This window comes from Engystomops pustulosus, chromosome 2, assembly GCF_040894005.1.
Source record: "Engystomops pustulosus chromosome 2, aEngPut4.maternal, whole genome shotgun sequence".
NCBI lineage: Eukaryota > Metazoa > Chordata > Amphibia > Anura > Leptodactylidae > Engystomops > Engystomops pustulosus.
The window spans coordinates 105,448,124-105,455,686 of NC_092412.1; positions in this window are offsets into that span (position 1 = coordinate 105,448,124).

A 7,563-nucleotide genomic window follows, 5' to 3' on the forward strand; every position below is an offset into this window, starting at 1 on the left:
CTGTTTCCCATCTTGTCCATGTCTGTCCCCCTTAGGTAACTTTTTTTATTTCTTTGTTCATATTTTTTATATTTTTCTTTTCCCACATGCCTCTCTACTTGGGGGCCTGTTCCTGACCACAGAGAAACTCACAATACAGCAACGCTATTGGGAGCCCATTACGACTTGTGGTATACGTACTGTATATGATATATGTGACATAATAGATGTGCTGTCACACAGTTCTCAACTACACTTTCCTGTGATGATACATGTGTAATCATATACAAATATTCACTCTGTGGATTTTGTCTTGAATTATAAAAATTCTTTCAATAAAAAATACAATAAAAAATGCAATTCTTCTTGTGGTGTATCAAAAGGTAACAGCAATCTGTGACTTGGGTTCTCCCCACAACTTAGAGATTCTTATCTGCAGTTCGCATTTGTCTTTGAGCTACAGAACTGTACATACGTGCAGTTAACCCCTTAATGAAACCGCTTTTTTTTTTTTACTTTAAAGAGAACCCGTCATGCAAATAACCCCCCTTATCTAAATAGATTTTCATAAACTGCCATTAGAAAGCATTGCCTCTATTCCTTCATTGTCCCTCTACATGCCTGTAAACCTAAGCAATGAGGTCCTAAAGCTGTATGCAAATGACCTGTGAAATGTCCAATGAGTCATTAGCATATTCAAGCTGTCCGGCTTATTCATGAGTGGGGGGCACAGCCACACCCCAGTGCTTGACTGACAGCCTGTATAATGATGTGAGGCTGTATAATGATGTGCTTACTGGTGCTGGAGGCCCCTGAAGCCTGTGTGTGTGTATAGGAGGCATACAACAGCTCCAGGCAGCCATGTTACAGCAGAACATGTCAGGTTCTTGTGTAGCTTATGTCTGTGTCTCACACATGTGTATTAGGAGGATGCAGCATGTCAGCAGATGCAGCACAGACACTATCAATGCTTTACTATACATTACACACAGACATGAGCAGGGGGAGGAGAGGGGAGGGGTAACAGGAGTGACATCACTATCTCTGACCATGTGACCAGCCTCATTTACATAATAAAAAGATTATGTTACAATGATTAATGTATGAATTGAATAGATAAAGGCTGGGATGGATCCTTGTGAGCTGCTCCAACAGGTAGAGGTAACACAAATAGTGACAGAGACCTGATGACAGTTGTCCTTTAAGGAGTATTACCACTTCCAGAGGACATTTTTATGTTTACTTCCATTGGTCAGAAATCTGACCATGGTCACACAGGTGCACGGCTCTTTGGTGTTAGAGACAGTAATCAGAGATGATTGGTTGTATTGACCCATGCACCTGTGTGACCATTGTCAGATTTATGTCCACCGGAAATGGACAATGGACAATTTTTTGTAATCTGACATGCTTCTTTTTGTAAGGTTATAACTTTCGAACACTTTCGAAACTTATCAAAGTGATTTTGCCACTGTTCTTTTCATCACATGTTGTACTTTACATTAGTGGTAAATTTTCATTGATAATTTTTGCTTATATTTATAAACCAAAAAATTGGCGTAATCTTTGAAACATTTGCCATTTAAAAATTCCAAATGTTCTTTTTCAGACAGATAGTTTTACCACCCAAATTAGTTACTAAATTACCCATGAGTTACTTAATTTCCCATATGTCTGCTTTATATTTTCATAATTTTTAAAATGTCTGGATATTTTAATTTTATATCATGTGGCTTATGTCATGCAGATTTTTTTTTTCAATGAGCTTAGAAATATATAATATTGAAATATAAATATATAATTTTCAAATCTGCACCCCTCAACATCCTTTAGGAAGATTGTTAACCCATTGAGATCTTTATGATAGTTAAAACAAAATGGAGGTGAAATGTAAAATGGTCCAATTTTGTTTGTAGTACATTCATTTAGCCCTAAAATGTACACATATGGACATACAATTATGGACATTATGGACATAACAATGCTATATATGTTGGGTTTGTGATTTTCACTATTTTATGTTTTGTAGATTTTATATGTAATGGGGCTTTGGGGCATTTTTATTAATTTATTATTTCACTTTTTATTTAAAAACATTATGTTTTACCTTTTTATTTGTCACACTACATGAACAAGCAAACGTTGGTTGGTCGCAATAGGACCATTAGTACTGCTTGATTTCTACATTGCTCCATATTCCAGGGTGTCGTGATTATGAGCAGCTCTGAAAAACAATACACATAAGCACACAGACATAAGACATATTCCCTGGTGTCTATGAAGATGATTAGTTATTGTTTATTAAAAGCAAAAACACATATTTATGACAAGATTTCTGGCTCATAGTTCAGTGTTCCCCCAGATACCCCTCATAAGATCAGAAGGAGACGGTTTCTTAGGAGACGGCAGTGACTTAGCACTCAGCTGATGCCGTCTCAGCTCTAGATCAGAGCATAACAGGGGAAACACGGGGTGCCTGTAACTAATAGCCGAAGCCCCAGTGTAACACCCGCGGTCGGAGTGGGCTCCGATCGCGAGTGTTTAATCCGTTAAATGCTGCGGTTAGCGCGACCGTGGCATTTCACCTGCCTTCCGGGGGTCTTTCCTCCACGGTCACCCCCCCTCCCTGCGCTGGGGGTGGGGGGGGGGAGCCGATCATTGCTATGGCAGCCCTGGGGTCTGATCAGGACCCCAGAGCTGCCTGGTGGCAGTGCCTGAAAGATGGCATAGGCACAGTGAATAGGCTGACACTGCTAATACCCTGCAATACATTAGTATTGCAGAGTATTATCATGAACAAGCAATCAGATGATTGCTTGTTCATATCCCATGGTGGAAACACGGACCCATATGTGGGGGTCACGGACACATGTGGGGGGTCTCTGTACTCGGGAGAAATTGCAGAACAAATTGTAAGATGGGTTTTCTCTCTTTTTGTCTTTTTGCAAATTTTAGGGCTAAATGAATGTATAACTGACACAATTTGACCATTCTAAATTTCATCTCCATTTTGATTAAATTACTATAAAGATCTCAAGGGGTTAACAGAGTTATTGCAGAGTATTATCATGAACAAGCAATCAGATTATTGCTTGTTCATGTCCCATGGTGGAAACAGTGAAAAAGAAAAAAAAATCTTATTCAATAAAAAATAAAGCAATAAATCAATAAAAATGCCCATAAGACACATAACATATAAAGAGACATATAACACAAAAAAGTCTAAATCATAACACAATCCCCACATATATAGCATCAACCCGTCTGTAACAACCCGTAGAATAAAAGTAAATCATTATTGAACCTGCACGATTAATGCCGTAAAAAAACTGTTGAATCCCACAAAAAATGCAATAAAAAGTGATTAAAAAACATATGTACTCCAACAAAATTTGACCATTCTAAATTTCATCTCCATTTTGATTCAATTGCTATAAAGATCTCAAGGGGTTAACAATTTTCCTAACAGCTGTTTCTGATAGTTTGAGGGGTGCAGATTGAAAATGGGTTGATTGTATAGGAAATACGGATAATCGATATTTGATTTGTAAGCCGCATGACATCAAAATAAATTATCCAGACATATCAAAAATTATGAAAATGTAAAGTAGACAAATGGGTAATGTTATTCAGCAACTTATTTAGGTTGTAAATCTATCTGCCTGAAAACGCAGTGATTTCGAATTTCGAAAATGGTAAATTTTTCAAAAAAATTCATTTTTTTTTGTAAATAAATGCAAAATCAGCCACAATTTACCACTAAAATGAAGTACAACATGTGAGAAAAAAACAATCTCAGAATCACTTTAATAAGTAACAGTGTTCAAAAGTTATAACCATATAAAGCGACGCAAGTCAGAATATAAAAAATGGGGCTGAGCCTTAAGCTAGAAAATGGCTGCGTCCATTAAAGGAATATACTGAATGCAATTCTAGCAGTTCATACTTATACAAAACGTTTAGTTTCGAATTTTAGGATAATTCCTTCACACAAGGGCTCATTTTCCGCACGAGGGCCACAATTTCCTAAGGGATTCCACAATTTCCTGAGGGATCAATAAAACTTTATTGTCCATTGTAAATCTGTATGTTATTTGTTTTTTTTTCACATGTGTAAAAAAATCAGATGGGTTTCTAATCTATTTTCTGCCCTTCCCAGTTGGTGGCCTACCAACATTTGAGAAAAACCTGACCTACTGGTGTCATCTGTGAGCCATCTGTTTATTTGTAGATCCATTGACTTTTATGGAGGAACGTGGTCTACATAAAGGTCCGTGGTAGTACATGCTGCAAAATTTTTCTCACAATGTATAAATCTGTGAAGAAAATAATCATGGGCAAAGACAAAAATTAATGGGTCAAGATGCTATCCGCAAAAAGGCCCTTCTGAATAAGCCCTAATACACTTCAGTACTTCTGTAATGCCCTGTGTTACTATAATTACTTTATGCAGGGCAAATGCATCAGAGAATAGTCTGTGCGTAAAATTGACCTATAAACCACTATCAGTATGTTATCAAGAAGATTAACACCTTCCAGGGCATGTTTTTTCTTCATGGCACAGCGTGGTGGCATCAACAAGAAAATAAACTTTGAGGTGATGTAAATGGGATCTGTAAAGTCATGGAGGCAGACAACGTATTAGTGAAGTCCAACTCTGCCAACCTCAGAAAGTACCCTCTCCTTTGGTTGATATCATGCACTAAAATTTGGGATGCAGAGACATAAATTACAGCAAAGGGAACGTTCTGAGGCAGGGAGAGCTTGACTTCATTCTTGAGGTCTCAGCCAATTTATATCTCACTTCAAAGTTGATTTTCTGGAATACACCACCCCACCAGGTCGTGAAAGAAATATGATTTGGAAGGTGCTTGACAAAATATCGGTAGTAGTAATTGTCGTCAATTTCTGCTGACATATTCCCTTTAAAGGCCTCAAAATAAATTGCAGCCCATCAGCCCAATCATAAACACTCTTAGTAGACAACACTGATTTAGTATTTTTGCAATGTGCCACTAATGGGCTCTTGATGGTTGTCTTGCACAGTTACATATGCCTGTGTTATAACTCAGAAGTGAAGGGCAACACGGTACAAGAGAGGATTATAAACCAAATTTGGGTGCAGACTTGTAAGGGTCCGGCTCAAGACCACAAAAATTCCAAGGTATCCAAGACAGGGAAGCATCACTCTGTATCATTACATTTGTTTATTATTTACATGTGGATAAGTGCAATGGTTCAGCTAACTCAATGTAGCCATTCTCAAGCAATGTGAAACAAATGTATTACAAGGTTTAAATCCCCTGCAGGATATGACATCATGAATGGTAAATACCTGGAATACATTGTAAACTTGCATATAGGTAATACACAAAATGTACATGGTGACATAGTGGAAGATTATTAACAAGTGAAACAAATATGTTACATATGTAAAACATGATTGAGGCATATCAGAAGACATTCACCACATGGCGCCGGCACCTCCACAGCGCAGTGACCTCCACCGACCATAGGTACTATGGCCCCAACACTTGTCTCCAGTCGTTATACCTGAAAGGGAAAAAAACTGTTACGTTTGCAAAAAGACTTGACATGGCAATAATGACAAAATAAAATTAAGTTATATGCCAATCCGCAAAAAAGTTGATAGAAGCCTGTAAGCGAATAGTGGTGATTGTCCCTTCACCTTGTAAAGGGCGTGGTCTATGTGGAAAAAAAAAGAATCACAATTAGTTTTAAAAATAAAACAATAAAAATACTTCCTAACAGTGAAGTATGCGTAGTGCATATAGAGGGTAGATACAATCGGGGACATTCAATTCAGGTTGTGCAAATTAAAGTCAATGTTTAACCCAGTCGGTTGTAGTGAATTAAGTCTGCATATTTCAAGACTCTCTGTCACCTCCTATGGGGCGGGACAAAATCTACAATGCAGAATTTCAGCTGATGGATCTTATGGCCAGATTCAGAAAAGTGCCGGCTATGGGGGTGAACATGGCCCCCACATATACCAAGATTTTTATGGCAGATCTTGAGGAATCATCAATATATTCATCACCATTCTTTGAACATGTACTCAGGTGGGAGCGTTATATCGACAATATCTTCCTGTTGATAGTTGTTAGTAGTGTTGATAGTTTTTTGGCCTTCTTTGATTTCTTGAATCTGATGGACCCTGACTTAAATCACTAAGACTTTTTCCTCATCCACAATCCAATTTGTGTACATTGAAGGTAACAGACTAAAAACTGACCTGTATGTGAAAACTACTTATAGGAATAACCTCTTGAGGTATGACAGTGCTCACCCTAAGAGAATAATGTTTAGATTGTGAGCCCCATGGGGACAGGGACTAATTTGACATGCTTTGTGCAGCGCTGCGTAATCTGTGTGCACTAAATAAATAAAGAATTATTATTAATTATGGATTCTCTTTCCTACAGCCAAATTATCAGGGTCAGGAGAATTGTTGTTGACCCATCACGGGTCGACACAAGACCGAATGAAATGTCTGATAAATTTATATCTAGAGGCTATCCTACTCAGTCTCTAGGCATAGGGATAGAGCTAAAAATCTTTAAAAATCTACACTGTGGATGCCCAAAGCAAAGGATCGGAACAAACCAATGAGAATCCCTTTTGTGTCAACATATGGGGCTCATAGCCATGCAAACATTGACCGACAATAACATGGGAACTTTAGGAAATTTCAGTTACCACCGTTATTCTCCTATAATAGGCTTGTTATCCATGTATGATTTGTGAAAATTGCAATCACATGTTGAAAGGCGAAACACATTTATCAACCTGATGACTGGCATGAGGTACAATATTAGACACCACTTGACATGTAGATCTGATCATGTCATTTATGTCCTGACATGTCCCTGCCCTAAAATTTATGTAGGGGAAACTACTGCGGAATGTAGTTTAAGGCTACAAAACCACCGTTGATCTATTAATACCTCTAAACTTGACTTACCTGTTCCCTGACACCTCTCTGAATCTGGCCATAAGATCCATCAGCTAAAATTCTGCATTGTAGATTTTGCCCTGCCCCTTAGGAGAGGAGGTGACAGACAGGGGGTCTTGAAACGACTGAATGGATTTACAGACTTAATTTTTTACAACCTACTGGGTTAAAACGGTGACTTAAATTTGAACACCCTCAACTGAGTGTCCCCGAGTGTATCTACCATCTATATGCACTACGCATACTTCACAGTTAGAAAGTATATTTCTTCTTTTTATTATAATAATTTTAATGGCTCGTATAATTAAAACTAATTGTGATTCTCACTCTTTTTTTAACATAGATCACGCCCCTTTACAAGGCCAAGGGACAATCCCCACTATTCGCTTCCAGGCTTCTATCAACTTTTTTGCAGATTGGCATATAACGTCATTTTATTTTGTCTTTATTGCCATGTCGTCTTTTTGCAAAAGTACCGGTAACTGTTCTTTTTCCATTCGGGTATAACAACTGGAGATATCTAGTGTTGGGACCATAGTACCTATGGTCGGTGGAGGTTGTTTTGACTCCTCTTGGTATCCATGGCAACACACTCGGTTGTTACCTGA